Source organism: Macrobrachium rosenbergii, chromosome 56, assembly GCF_040412425.1.
Source record: "Macrobrachium rosenbergii isolate ZJJX-2024 chromosome 56, ASM4041242v1, whole genome shotgun sequence".
Taxonomy (NCBI): domain Eukaryota; kingdom Metazoa; phylum Arthropoda; class Malacostraca; order Decapoda; family Palaemonidae; genus Macrobrachium; species Macrobrachium rosenbergii.
The window spans coordinates 52,142,899-52,158,657 of record NC_089796.1 but is presented as its reverse complement, the minus strand read 5'-3'; the positions used below and the strand labels follow the sequence as shown (position 1 = coordinate 52,158,657).

General features: G+C 36.7%; 1 protein-coding gene across 19 annotated transcripts in view; it reads left to right on the top strand.

The window, feature by feature from the left end:
• LOC136836319 (regulator of G-protein signaling 9) overlaps nt 1-15,759 on the top strand; it is a 1,320,722-nt gene that overhangs the window by 195,662 nt on the left and 1,109,301 nt on the right. The window lies entirely within an intron of this gene.

Below are 15,759 nucleotides of genomic sequence, written 5' to 3'. Positions count from 1 at the left end.
TCAGCACGTATGCATTTATAGCAGGGTACCTGTGCTTTTGCGCACAGAAAGTTACGTAAGCACTTTGAGAATTTGCACTTGCATGAAGCTGATTTTGCAGATGTTGGCTTCGCTGGTTTGGTCATCATTATGGGTTGCAGTATGCCACTGACAACTCTTCTGCCATACTGGGTGACAGGAGGAAGGGACAATTTGCACATGTGGGCTCGCTTGTAGATAATAAGCTGATACAATGCACGAAGTAAATGCTGGTGAAAAGCATCTTCAGTCGGAGTTAAATTTCGCAGATCGGTTCAACTTCTAGCATTTGCATGTCATATAGATATGCTGGCAAGCAGTTAGAATATTTACAATGTTTGGAAGAGATAACATATGGAAGCATGGACTGCACCTCTGCCAAGTGAGCACTCCACGCACCCGACCTCTCAGCTATAATATATCTCTTTGCTATATACACCATCTCTATAAACATAGACCAGAATTTTGATGTTGGGCCAAGAGTTTCTTCAAATCCTAACCACAGGGGATGAAGAAGGCGCAAAGCCTGTTTAACCTGATTAATTTTGGTTAGTGTATCTTCTTTGACTGAGGATTCCAAAGCTTGAGACAGCTCATCAACGTATATTGCAAGCTCTAGTAGAGCATCATAGCCTCACATACAAGTGAGTAGTAACGGAGCATTTTGTAGTAGTCTTTTCCACTGACAATCTTATTTGCTGTGCCTGGCAAGCAAATTTCACTCTTAACAAGGAAGTCCTCCATACCAGTTCCTCGCATGAAAAAGTCAATTGATGAGAGAAAATTTATAATGACGTGAAATCTTCCCATGCGTACAATAAGATGCCTATATTTTTCAGGATATTTAGTCACAAATCCTTTAACAATGTCATATATAGCCTAATTGCATGTAACTATTGTATTTTCTTGGCCAAGTTTTTCAGTTATCTTGATAAACTAATTTAATGGTGCTTGCACAACATCCGGTTTAGTTGGAGATTCTGGAAACGTTGGGCCATAGGCAATTACAGTTTTAGGTTTTGGGTCACAAATCATTTCAAAGAATTTATTCCAAGATAAGGATTTTATTCCCTCTTGTTCTGCATGAATCCTAGTCAGTGACCAAACAAAATTGTCATCATCTAATAAGATGTCTTTGAGCTCTGCTTCAGACCCGTAACTGACTAGTGGTATGTTTGGTGATAAAACTCTAGCTTGTCTCCTGTCCTTTAATGACAAGTGACTTTCTGAGACTGAGAACTGTAAGGCAGTTGGATCATCTGTTTTCTTTCTTCTTTTAACAGGGATTTCACATGTCGAGTTTTCATCTCTGTCTTGATACTGGTACAATATGTGTCGTAGCATGAAGTGTTCTTCCATCGCATGTGTCCTCTGAAAAATCTAGGTTATCAAATGCACATTGTAAGAAATTACCTTGGTTTAGATTGGTTGGGATGAATACCTTGTCAATTTCAATTTTGTCATTCACGAGGTTAGCCATCGATGTTATGTAATGCTGTGCGTCATCATAACTTATACTATGCCCAAACCTATTAAGAGTTTTTACTAAATCTTTGCTTCTTGTTTGCCTTAAAATATAAAGTGCCAGTCCTTTTGTTTGAGCATAGGTACTCTAGATACGCAAAAAAATCAGATCTTGAGCTATATTCAAAACCTTTTCATGATCTTTTAATGGAAGAGGTACTCTTTCTGTTTTATATGATACAGTAAACTCAGTTTTTGTCACCAACCATGAAAAAAATTGTACAATATATTTGGGATGAAATTTTCTACATATTTGTAAGATACTTGTATTGTTTCCCCATGAATATCAAAACATTTTGAGCTCTGCTCTTTAGTTTTGGTCTTCATTTCCATCTGGAGCTGTTTTGCTACCATATATGTTTGCTTTGGAGGTTCTTTACTCATCATTTCTTCATCGCTGCAATCTGACTCTCTTAGTAACTGTGATTCATCTAATTCGTTGTGTAACGTTGTTATCAATCTGCACATTTCACTGACTGTAATGTGGGATGAAAATACGATGCTGGTGTGTTTTCTTTGGGGAATGATTTGTATTTCAGTACCATAAAACTGTCTTACTTTGTCTTTAAGTCTACCAGATTTATGACAATGTGCATTTGGAATTCCTTTGTCAGTTAAAATATTACGGTATTTCTTTAGAATATGTGTCAAATAAAATGCTGACTGATGTTCCAGAAGGGAATCTGAAATCTCACCACAAAGCTGTTCAAAAGCCAAGTCATATGGACTAGTATCTGTTGAAGAGCATTCCTCTACTTTTCTACTATTAGAAAGCGTGTCACACAGAGTCTGTGATACCTAAAATATTTTGCAATCATGTCAACTGTGGAATCTCCATCCCCTTCTATCTTTACTAAAATAGATTCATCACCCAATTCTTTAGCTTTTTTGTGTACAGAGTGCTGCATATCAAAAGAACTCACTAAGACAAGCGCATGCTTACCTTTAGGGTCAAGCCTCTTTCCACAAATAAAGCAACAAGTTTTAGCATCTAACGTTATTGGTAAGGTGGAGCGACTCGTTACACAACCAGACTTACTCAGTGAAAAGCTGCTGCTGGGTTCTCCTGCTTCTTGTTCCTGTCTGCCTGTAAGAGCTCTAATGTTATTTCTGTCAGTTTATACACTTTTACATTCTTTGTGACATTTAGGATCATTCCTGAGGAAATCCTCTTCATCATCAAGGTATTGAGATAATCCATGGTAAACATCATCTTGCTTGGTAAGGAGAGCAGACCTAAAACTTGGATATCCTCTTGCTGTTAGTTTTCTGAGAAGTTTTCTTGAAGCTCTCTGGCATATCCGACATTCTTTAAATGTGAAGTTAATACTACTAGTTTGACTTGTTTCAGTTTTCCAAAGAGAATCCATTCTAACTGCTGTCCATTCCAATTTTGACGCTTAATCTGAAATAAACAGGCTTTTTATTATAATTTTCTCCCATGGAGATCTACTATTTATGATTTTATTATCTTCTTATTAATCTGAAGTATATGAAAAAATAAGGATCTTTCTATTGAGAAAAAACTGAGTTTCAAGCTATTTGAAATTTTATATTCTTACTCAAAATCGCCTTTTAGATAGGAAATTTTGAACAAAACTTATTTTGCAAATTATGTATCAATTTGCAATTTTATATACGTTATATACAACACAGTCGGCAATGGTAGGAGAAATTTGGACTTGATCTGACCATTTAAAATGAGATTTTTAGTAAATCAATAATTTTTTTTAGAAAATCGTGGTTTTTGCGTTAAACGCTTTAAAAAAGCAGCTTCGCAATGAAATTTTGAAAAGTATCTTACTTTCCGATATACCTTAGGCATCCCTCTTAACAACTAAGACACTACAAAAAGTTTATATGATGGGTCCAACAAACCTTCATTTTTTGCATGACAGCCTCAAGTGGCTCCCTGACTAGGAAGAAACAACATGTGAGAAAGAATCTTTAGTTGTACTAACAAGGTTACTAGTAAATCTAGGCATTAATTGGTCATGGTGTCTCTTCCAGAACATATTTCCAAAATTATGAACTTGCACAGGATAATTTCTTACTCCGAAAACTTCTGAAATGTTTTCTTCAACCCAGGGCTCTCCTTTTCCAAAATTTTTTGAGAACACTGTATCTCCAACATTATACTTAGGAGTTCCTGAGAGAACAATTATTTTGACAAAACTTCAAAATCTCTATTTCATTTAGAATGGACCTTAACTGATTCAATGGTTGTTTTAAAGGAACGACCAAACAGTAGTTCAGCAGAAATTTTTCTATAATTGTACAAGAATCTACAAAGCCTAGTGTTTAAAGGTCGACTCTTAAACTTCTTCAAGCCTTGTTTAAAAGCCCTCACAGCTCGCTCCGCTAATCCATTTGATGAAGGGTTAAATGGTGCAGGAGTTATAAGACCTAAACCATTTTTTTAATAAAAAGTCTTAATCTCTTCAGAAACAAAATATGGTGCATTATCTGATACAGTTTCGGCTGGAATACCAAAATTATAAAAGGTTTTCCTCAGCAACTCAATAGTAACATTTGATGTCATTGAGAAAGTAACATGGACATCCATAAACTTAGAAAATGCATCCATAATCAAAAGAAAATACTTATTATCCACAGGTCCAGCATAATCTATGTGTAATCTAGACCACGCTTTACCAGGTGACAGCCAAGAAATAACAAGAGCTTGATTTGGTTGGTATTTAATATGACAAATATGACAACTCTGTAACCTCTGCAATATCTTGATCATTCTCAGGCCACCAAACCCAAATCCTAGCTTCTGCTTTCATGACATTTATACCATTATGACCACTATGTAAGTGATCCAACACTTTCCACCTCAATAGAGTGGGTATGACAATTCTGTTTCTATACAGTACTGCATCATCATATAAACTTAGATCAGTTTTCACTTAGCCATACTCAGACGATCTTGAATTCCTTTTAGACCGACCAAACTTAATACACTGAATGATTTGATTTAAAACTTCATCCCCTCTGGTACATTTCTGTATAACCTCAAAAGAAATATTATCAAAATCTACTGCTTCTACCAGCTTAATATATTCAACAGGGGTATGAAACTCAGTATTATCCTTAATAGGCAACCTACTAATTGCATCTGCCACAGCATTCCCTCTGCCTGCCTTATAGACAAGGTCAAAATCATACTGAGACAACAGTAAAGCCCAATGCTGAATATGTGCATTGGCTTGGTGTGGAATTTGACATCCTTTACCAAATATGCCAAGTACTGGTTTGTGGCCAGTCCTAGCTTCAAACTTCCTACCAAGTAAGAAATAACTAAATCTGTTTAAAACGAAAACTAGTGCAAGGCCTTCTCGATCTATCTGAGCATAGTTCCGTTCATCTGATGTAAGTTTTTTACTCACAGAATGTACAGGAACCTCTTTCCCATCAATTTTCTGTAACAAAACGCCACCAACTTCAATGGGTGAAGTATCAACTTCCACAATCAATGGACTTTCTCCCACATAATTACATAACAATGGACTTTCAGGCAAATCTTTTTTCACAGTTTCAAAAACAATTTGTTCAATTTTACTCCATTTGAGCTTTGCATTCTTTTTCAACCGGTCATACAAGGGAGCACACTTACTAGAAAAATTCTGGATAAACTTACAGTAATATATAAACATCCCAAGAAATGACTGAACTTCTGCAACAGAAGTGGGAGATGGAGCATCTAATATCGCTTGAACCTTTTTTAGCAGAAGGTCTGACACCTTCACCAGAAATATGATAACCCAAATAGTCTAATGAAGATACCTTGACAGCAGACTTTTTCTTATTAATCTGAATATTATGCTCTTGCAAAACATCTAAGACTTTACTAAATCTAAGGTCATGCTCCTCTTCAGTTTCTCCACTAATAATTATATCATCTAAATATGCACCAACACCATCACCATCTGATAACAAACCATCAATAAACCTTTGAAAAACAGCAGGGGAAGAAGAAAGGCCAAAAGTTAATCTTTTAAGCTTAAACAAACCCTTATGGGTGTTAATTACCAAGTACTTCTGGCTCTTTTCATCCACTTTTATTTGTAAGTAAGCATTTTTTAAATCAATAGTGGGAAATATTTTCCCTTTACCAATCTCTGTTAATAATTCAGCAATCTTTGGTAATGGATACTGATCACAATCTAGACATTGATTCAACTCTTTGAAATCACCATAAATACGAACAGAGCTGACAGATTTCTTAACAGTGACAATAGGAGCTGCCCATTCATTTGAACTGACAGACTGAACTATATCATCATTAACCCAAGTCAGCAAAGCATCTTCAACCATAGACTTATAATGAAAAGGAACAGTTCTGTGCTGTCTAAACTTAGGTACTGAATCACCTTTCACATGAATTTTGGCAACCAAACCTACAATTGGTTTCTTAGGGTCCATCTCGTGGTTATCAAACAAATCCTGAGCATTTTTGTCAATCTTATTTACTTTAGATGAATTAACTATGCCTATTAAGTAAATACCAGTTTTACCCATCAAATCTTTACCACAGAGATTTGAATTCTTATTTTCATCAATCACATCATTAACTTATATATTTCACCTTCATCGCTGTGCTGAATAATCTTGATGGGTTCCGCCGCTTGGTCTTCGAGACCTAAATTTCATAATCAGTCAATCAACAACATAAAAATCTGAAGGATATTGTGATCATTATAAGCATCATCCACAGAAACCTTCCTTAACACATTTATGTCAACATTATCATATGCCTTTAAATGTTTCTTACTATCTTCAATAGGTAAACCTAAGGTGTGAGCCCAATCTTCACTTATAGTGCTAACTGCAGCACCAGAATCAACCTCAAAAGGAACACTTTGGTCCTTAATTGTCACCTTAATTTCATCTTTTAAAGCATGAAGAGTGGTAATGGATAAAAGTTTATCTTCACTGTCACTCAAAACAGTTACATCATCAATTGCTTTAACACTTTTCTTCTTTTTCTGTACACCACCTTTACTACTACTTACAACAGCTGTACAAACTTGTTTTAAATACCCATTTTTCTGACATTGATTGCATACCCTATCTTTAAAACAGCATTTCACACTATCATAAGGGTATCCACAATGTTTACAAGAAACAGATTTCTTAAAAAATTACTTCACCTGTTGTACAAGGAGTGACTTTTCAGAAACATAAAGCTTTCTCTAAATTCAAAACCCTTTCAAAAATCTGAGTAGAGGTCATGGGTTTAAAATTAAGTTTTCAGCAACCAAAATGGCAAAATAAACTTCATGCTCTAAAGCCATAAACAACTGGTCTCTCACTCGAGCGTCAAACTGTGTACCAAACTCACAATCATTTGCCAAAGATTTCAGGTCAGCATACAAATCTTTCGAAGACTCTCCTCCTTTTTTCCTTCTTTGCTGGTAAGCAAGTAAACTTCTGTGGTAACTAGGTTTAATATCATATAGTGCCTTAAGCAAAACTAACAACTGTTCATATGTTTTAGTATGTGGTAAATCTGGTGCACATATATTACCTAGAACTGCAAACACTTCAGTACCATTGTATACCAAAAGAACATTTTTCTTTTTAACACTGTCAGTTATAGACACATGAGCAAAATTTGCTTCAAAAAAACTCAACCACAATTCAAAAGAAATTTCGGAGGGGTTAAATGCATCAATTTTAATCTGTGGAGTAGCCATGTCCACTGCACTTCAGTACCAGACTTATTATTACATATAAATCAAAGGTAATTAATTTGGCTTAAACAAAGCAATTACTGCAAGTTCCTGAATTATTTAATAAACATATTGCAGGATACATGCCAGTAACATAATACAAAAATCTGTAAGGTTAATACACAGCACCAGGGGATCTTTGAAATCATTTCGAAAGTTTAAAACTAAGTGAGAATACAAAGAGCCTAGAGCTATTAGTAGGAGAGCCCTTTTACATGATATTTTACCTGAGTAAAGTACAAACTATTATACCTCAGTTAGAAGAAGCAACAATAGGACTATCAAGTATACTCAGCAGGTTCAATGTATTTACGAAAAAAGATATTTCCCATTTTAGTTTAGCAAAATGAAGACTTCAGATTCAGCCGAAGTCTAAGCTTTCATATCGAACTCAATTAGCAGTGTTTAAGGTATTGTGAACTATTCTGGATCAAGATAACCCATTTCTAGACTTTGCAAGTGCAGTTTATTCCCTTCTCACATCCAGAAAAGTTCTTTGCCCTTCAATTTACGAGCTCCAGTTTTGACAGAATGCGGTTTTCTTTTATTTCATTCCTAAAATGATAGAAATTCTCATAATAATGTCCTAACTGCAATAAAACTTTTGCAACACCGGATAAGGCATTTTGTTGTTCTCTGTTTGGTTAAATGTTCTTATGTGAGTCAATGACCACCATTAGAAAAGTTCGATGTGTGCACTGTCAGCTTGCCTAATACTGCATGACCTCTCATTACATTGCCATAGAAGCAACTTGTAATTTACTAGTTAGGCGAAGTTATTTTCGAACTATTTAACGATGTTCATTCCATGGAAATACACTAAAAGCAAGAAAGTTTGATTAAAAGGAAGAACATGGCATAGTTTAAGACACAGAGGAGGAACGGAATTTTGAGACGTGTAAACTGGAGGATAGGATCACCGCCAGTAGGTTGGGAAGAGTGAATAAAAAGGGTCAATGGTCAGATGAGGAAATGAGAGATTCATTAAAAGAAAAAGAGATTGTGTGAGGCACAGACTTCGAATAAGAAAAGATCATGCACAGACATACAGAATGAGTGATATGGTACGTAAGAAGAAAGTGAGAGGAAAGACGGCAAGTAAAATAATGGAGGAGTGAAATTAAGAAAAACTTTCAAGGAGAATGTGAAGGTATTCTCTAGGCAAATAATTTCAAAGGGAATGACTCATGGGTGAATGGATCTCAGAATAAGAAAGGCAAATGCTATCTGGAGTGAATAAATGCAGCCGTGGGTAGATGGAGTCATTCAAGAAAGATTTCATTGAATGTGGATTGGAGGAACAAGGCAGAGCTGAATGACACCACAGCAAGAAGTGAGAATGTTTGTGGTAATGACTGCTAAGGATATAAGAAAATCAATGAAGGGGCTGAAGAACGTGAAAAACACTGGGAGCTGATGGAGTCACAAGATAAATGCTGGGGTATGGTGGTGATGGTTTGATTGAGTTTGAGAGATAAGCCCATTTTGATGAAAGGTTCTGAAGTAATGGGTGAGAGGAATAATTGTTCTTTTGTACAAAGGTAAAGTTTATTGCAACTACTGTAAGGATTTAAGATAGGTGACTAATGACTAATAAGGGAATAGCAGAGTTGGTCTACATGAGGAATTATGTTTGTGGAACAAGTTCTTTTTAAGAAACAGATACCTGAGATCTTGGAAAGCCAAAGGAAAAAGCTGCACATGACATAAATGAACCTAGGAAAGCTTACAAAGAATCAGTAGAGAGGCAAAGTGGAGTGAGTTGAGGCTGTGTTTTATGAAAGAAAAGTTGTTGAGAGTGATCAGAAGTTTTTGTGATGGAAGCAAGCAAGCATCAAACCAATTAGATGGGAGAGTGACTGATCTGGCGAAAAATTCGCTAGGCTGATGTGAGTGGTAGGGGAAATGACGTTACATATAGGTGCAAAATTGTGGGATAAGAAAATGAGTTGTGATTGTCTTGTTGAATGGCTGATGTTGACACCAGATGGCATGGTGCTCATTGGGGATAGCAAGAAGAAATTTCAGAAACTAATGAGTCTGAAAGTGTTTGCAAAGGAAAATCTGTTCATTTATACAGCTTTATGATGGTAAACGTAATGCTTGAGGGCAAGATGAGAGAAGAGTGTATGACGGGATTGTTGAGCCATCACTCCATTTTATGCAGTATAATATGTGCCATAAGAGAGGAGAAGGTGATGACAGTGAATGCTGAATTAGAGCGTTTTGAGGTGGTGTAGTGTATGTGTTCCTTGATGTTTTGAAAGGAACAGTTTTCTGTGATGTGCTGTATCCATAATCTCTTGGGAACATTCGACACGTCGCCGCCTATTTGTTGCTGTGGTTGTAGCTAGAGGGAGAGAAGCGGGCGACTTGAGAAATAAAAGATGTCCACAAAGGTTTAAGTAGTTTCATCTCAGCCATCCTCCATAGCATTGCAAGTCAAGGTACAAATCCTTTAATGGCGACGAGGATATATCACCAGGATATTTTTTTTTTAGGTGACAAGAACCTGTTAAGCCAGAAACCTGAAGAACTGTAGGCACTGGCAAGAGCAGACAGCATAGTATACCATGAGTAACCTAATTGTAGACGAGTTAGGCTAAGGGAAACCATGGCTACACCACTACAGTTAACGCCCTTAGCAGCATTTTCCCCCGAGGAGACGTCAAATGTGGCACAGAAATGGTCAGACTGAAAGGGGTCTTTTACGCACTTCATTGAAGGTAGTGGAGTCACTGAAGATGGCCAAAAGAAAGCGATATTGCTCCACCAAGCAGGTATGGATGTACAACGTATTTTTAGAACCCTGACTGTGGCTGGAGATAGTTTTGTTGATGCAGATACAGCGTTAGATAACCATTTTATGCCTAAAAAGATGTAGCTTATGAGAGGCATGTGTTCAGGCAGGCTTGCTAGGCTAAGAAATTTGATTAAATCATGTGAGTATCCCATAGCTGAAGTGAATTCTAATCTTAGAGATCAGATAATTGAAAAGTATTTTTCTAAGAAGTTAAGAGTTAGATTTTTGAGGAAGAGAAACTTGGCATTAGATAACATAGTAGAAATGGCAAGGGCTCATGAAATGTCTGAGAGCCAGGCAAGGCAAACTGAAGAAGATTCTGTGAGATCTAGGCAAGATAATAATCTCTGAGTAAATAAGGCATGTTACCAGTCCCAAGGTAGTGGAACTGTTCATGCAAAAAGGGGAGGAAATACAGGTAATTTGGTGCATTCTAATTGGCCGAGAAGTAATTCGGGTAGGCCTAGCATGAATCAAAGTTGTTGGTGTTGTGGTCTATAAGGTCACTGGCAGAGCGATTGCAGTGTTTCAAGAAATAAAACGTGCCAGAAATGTGGTAAGATAGGTCATTTAGCTCTTGTTTGTAGGTCCAACATAGTTTCTTATCCTACATGTGACTCAGGTCAGAAAGTGTCAGTGTTGCAACCTGGTATGAAAATGTCCAGGGGAGGAAGTGTCAGTACTAGGACTTATACCAGGTGCCAAAGAGGCCAACCTAGGCATAATCAGTATGTTATTGTAGTAAAAGATTTACAGGCCGAGACACAAGACGTTGATCATTATGATGACCATTACCTATTTCATGTCAAATATGTAAATAAAATATCTACTGTATTTAGACTTAATGTCAATAATGTATCTACTGAATTCCTAATTGATTCTGGTGCTTCCTGTAATATTATTACTACAAATGATCTTGAAAAGTTAAGTGAGTCTGTAATTTTGACAGATTGTAAAAAGCATTTATATCCTTATGGCTTGAAGACCCCGTTAAAGATAAGAGGAGAATTTAGCACAAAGATTTAGTCCCCATCTGGGAGAGCATGTGTTGAAACAGGTTTCATTGTTATTGAGAAAAATGATATCATTGATAATAAGTTACTTGGCACAGACACAGCCATAACATTAAATGTGTTAAGAATTGCTGAGGATGTTAACCAAATTAAAACAAGTACTGTATGCGATAAATATTCAAATTTAAAGGGAAGTATGAATCTTGTTTTTCAGGTCTTGGTAAGTTGACTGATTTCCAACTGAAATTGCATGTAAACCCTAATGTGAAACCTGTAGCACAACCTTTTAGGAGAATCCCTTTTAATATAAGGGAAAAGATTGAGAAAACTCTTGATGATTTGTTAGATGTAGATATTATTGAGCCAGTTCAAGGTCCTACTGAATGGGTTTCAGCTCCTGTTTTTGTCCCAAAACCAGGTAACAGTAATGAATTGAGATTGTGTGTTGATGAGAGGAGAGCTAATGAGGCTATTTTAAGAACTAGGCACCCTATTCTAACAACAGATGAATTGTTAAGTGATATGAATGGTGCTGTTATATATTCAAAACTTGATTTAAAGTGGGGATTCCATCAAATTGATTTAGATCCAAAGAGTAGATATTTGACTACTTTTGTTACTCATAGAGGGTTTTTCAGGTACAAAAGATTGTTGTTTGGAGTTAACTGTGTTCCTGAAGTTTATCAACATATTTTGCAACAAGTTTTGCAGGATTTTGAAGGAGTCAGAGAATTAGCTGATGACATAATTGTGTTTGGTAATGATGTTAACGAGCATGACAGTAGGTTAGAAAAGGTATTGGCAACATTGTGTAACAGAATGGAAAAGTTAATTTTTATGGGACACGTTCTCTCAAAGAATGGCATTGAACCTACTGATGATAAAGTTAAAGCTGTAAATGAGGCTAAAAGACTGGAGAATGTAAATGAGGTTAGGAGTTTCCTTGGTCTGGTAAATTACTGTGGCAAGTTTATCAATAATTTGTCAACTGTAGAAGAGCCCTTAAGAAGGTTAAGAAAGAATGTAACTCGGCAGTGGGGAAGTGAACAGGAACATTCATTTTAGGAACTGAAAAAGAGGCTTATGTCTGCTGAAAGCATGGCATATTTTAATCCTGTATCACATATCCAAGTGATTGTAGATGCTAGTCCAGTTGGACTTGGAGATATTTTAGCAAAACAAAATGATGGATGTTTCTCAGACAGAAAAAGAAGCACTTCCTGTTGTATGGGCTTGTGAGAGGTTTAGATTGTACGTTTTAGGTATTCATTTTGAATTGATGAGTGATCACAAACCTCTTGAAGTAATCTATTTTCCCAAGTCAAAACCTCCTTTGCGTATTAAAAGATGGGTTCTGAGATTGCAGCCTTTCAACTTTAAAGTAAAATACAAACCAGGAAGACTAATGCATTGTCTAGATTACCCTTACCAGATATTCCCAAAGGTAATGTAGCAAAGGAATATGTTTATTTTATTGCAATAAGTGCAACACCTGTTGCTAAACTACTAGGGAAATTGAACAACAGTCTGGTCTGATATAGAGTTGAGTAAAGTTCGAAATGCTGTTAGCACTGGTGATTGGAATGAAACTCCAGCTTTTAGTATGTTAAAGAGGAAGTATGTATCATTGGTTGTTTACTATTAAGAGGACAAAGAATTATAATTCCTAAATCTTTGAGAAAACAGATTCTTGATTTGGCCCATGAGGGACATCAAGGTATTGTAAAGTGTAAAAGCAGATTAAGACAGAAAGTTTGATGGCCTGGTACAGATAAAGAATTGTAAAGAATTGTAAAGCAAGTTTATTAATGAGCAGTAATAACAAGCCAGAACCACTGAAACCAACTTCTTTACCAGAAAGACCATGGCATCATATTGGAGTGGATATATGCTGTCCTTTGCCAAGTGATGAAAATTTATTAGCTGCAGTAGACTATTATTCTAGATGGTTTGAAGTAGGAATATTGCATTCCACCAGTACTACCAATATTGTAAAATGTCTGGATAATTGGTTTACATCTCATGGTTTGCCAGAACTCAATAGGTTGGTTAAGAATTTATATTTTGCAAGTGTTAGGAGGTAGGAAGAGAGAAATACCTAGAAAGTGCTGGACAGATTGATGTGGAAAGTTACAGGAAAGGAAGAGCCCTGATATCAAGGAAGTGCGATAATGTGTGAGGGATGAAGGTGAATTGTGGCACAATGAGTGTCTGTCTGTGCCGGTGTTTGACGATATTTGGATGGATGAGCTTCTTTCTACATATACTTGGCAACAAATATTAAGCAACAGTTTTGTTAGATCATCGGCGACATATTGTTTAAATATTAGGATATCTGGAAAGGGGGAGGGAGAGCTTGAAAGCCTTATGATGACTGTTGTTTCCCTGATTTCGTACAACTTCTGATCATAGCGATTCTACAGAATTTCTGTCACAGTGATACTGAAATGCATAACAGCCTCTTCATTATTCGTTCAAGTGGTTTCTGCAGCGACAATGCAGAACGAGATATCAATCATTCTTCGGTAAAACCGGCCGTGAAATCTTCCTCATAATTGACGTTATGGCACCAAAATGAAATAGATTTCATGAGCAAATGGAAACATGATATTAAACAACGAGAGAAAAATATACTAATTTGGACAATATCCAGGGAAAATCGCGTGGAACATCTAAGGAATGAATGTAATATTATGATAGAGAGAGAGAGAGAGAGAGAGAGAGAGAGAGTCTGTTTTAGTATAAGCATAGGCCTACTTATAAGTCTACTTATTTCATTATGTTTTCTTTGAGATTAAATGATAATATATTTTAAAAGCATGTTATAGAAGTGGAGAGAGAGAGAGAGAGAGAGAGAGAGAGATCGAAGTCTGCTTTTTTATCACCATAGGCCTATTTATAGGGCTACTTAATTCATATTTTTTCTTTGAGAGATTCAGTGAAACTGAAATGTATTTTTAAAGTATGCTATGGAAGTGAGGCGAGAGAGAGAGAGAGAGAGAGAGAGAGAGAGAGAGAGAGAGAGAGAGAGAGAGAGAGAGAGACTTATGACGGGCAGAGGGGTGAAGGGAGAGTGATGAGCAGGAGCCGAGAGTCCTGTGATGGCGGGTGTTAGGGCAGCTAAGATCGCGTTTACCCCACAGCATGAGATTTGAAGTGACCATGGTATTCAAATTAATATTCAAAGAAATTCATACCTGAGTTTTGATTTGATTCTATAGTTACTGTGACATTCGATGATGGTAAAAAGATGGAAAAATTCAACCATAGGCTTTGGTCGCTCTGACTTTCTTGATATAATCTTTTGAAAATCGATTTTCATCGACAAAACATTCACGAAAAAAATCTGTTCAAAGTAAAAATATTTATTGCACAAATAACTTCAGATCTACTGCACAGGAAATTAAAGTTTTATATCGTAAAAAAAAAAAAAAAAACTAATGTATTGGGAGATCTTTTAGTTTCGCGGTAGGCAATGAAACCGATTTAGCCGTAGCCAACTCCGAACTGTTTGGAATGAAAGCAGACATTAATTCTTCGGGTTGACACTTGACAGACTGCTGTAACCTTGATAAGACTTCCTTTTTATGGCAATAGCTTTGAAAATAGCAGGCATTCGATCCGTGTCAACCAGGACTGGATTAACCACTGAGCAAAACAAGCACGTGCTTAGGGCATCAAGGGAAGGGGGCACCACAGAAATTTTCCACAGCACGGGGTAGGGTGACTATGTATTTGTAGGGCGACCAGACGTCCTCCTTTGCGGGGGACAATCCCCCATTTCGAATCTGTCCCCAGCAAAATCACTACCTTCGGGGGACGTACTAATGTCCCCCTTGACGGAATTTGCCCTTCATGTGTCCCCCATTGCATATGCAAATCGTAAAAAATTGCTAATTGTTCAAAACTAAGAGTCAAGATATTTTTTCTCGATGGCTCTTGCACAAGTACTCGTGGAATGTATGAATTGTGCTCCATTTTCTTTAACCAAATAAAAGAGAATGAAAACAAACGCACCATTTATACACGCAAAATACGACCAGTAACCTCTCTCGCACTTGTGCATGTCTGTCTGCCTGTGTCTATCCACTACGTGTTGGTGGTCTGTTCCTGTAGTAATGAAGCAGCACTCCAAAGGGGACGACATCATGGCATCCAAAAAGAAGTGGACTTCCCATAAAGAATTAGAAGGCGAATATCCTTTCATAAAAAAAGCAAAGCGTGAAAGTGATGTCAAGTGTTTAAAGTGCCTGTCGTATTACTCGATAACAATGGTGGAAAATATGAAATATGCAGAAGGAAGGATTTGGAGAAAAAGAAAAGAACTTGGCAGCAGCAGAAGGAACTTGGGCTTATCATGCAATGCAACACAGCTTTTCATTCCTCTCTATGGATTGCACTTCCAAACTTATTAAAAAGTGTTGTGACAATTCATTTGCATGCGCTTGCACCAATACGGAGGCATTTTGAACAACATTTTTCTGCCTGACGCCTTAGAATCCTTAAAAGAGGATTTGTCTCAGATAAACTGTGTGACTTTATATTGACTGCTCTAATTATGGAAATATTAAACTGAGTCCCTTATTGGTTAGATGCTTTTTGCCCTGCCATGGTGTCAAGGTTAAAATTTTGGAAGTTAAAAATCTAGGTGGAGGAACGAGTG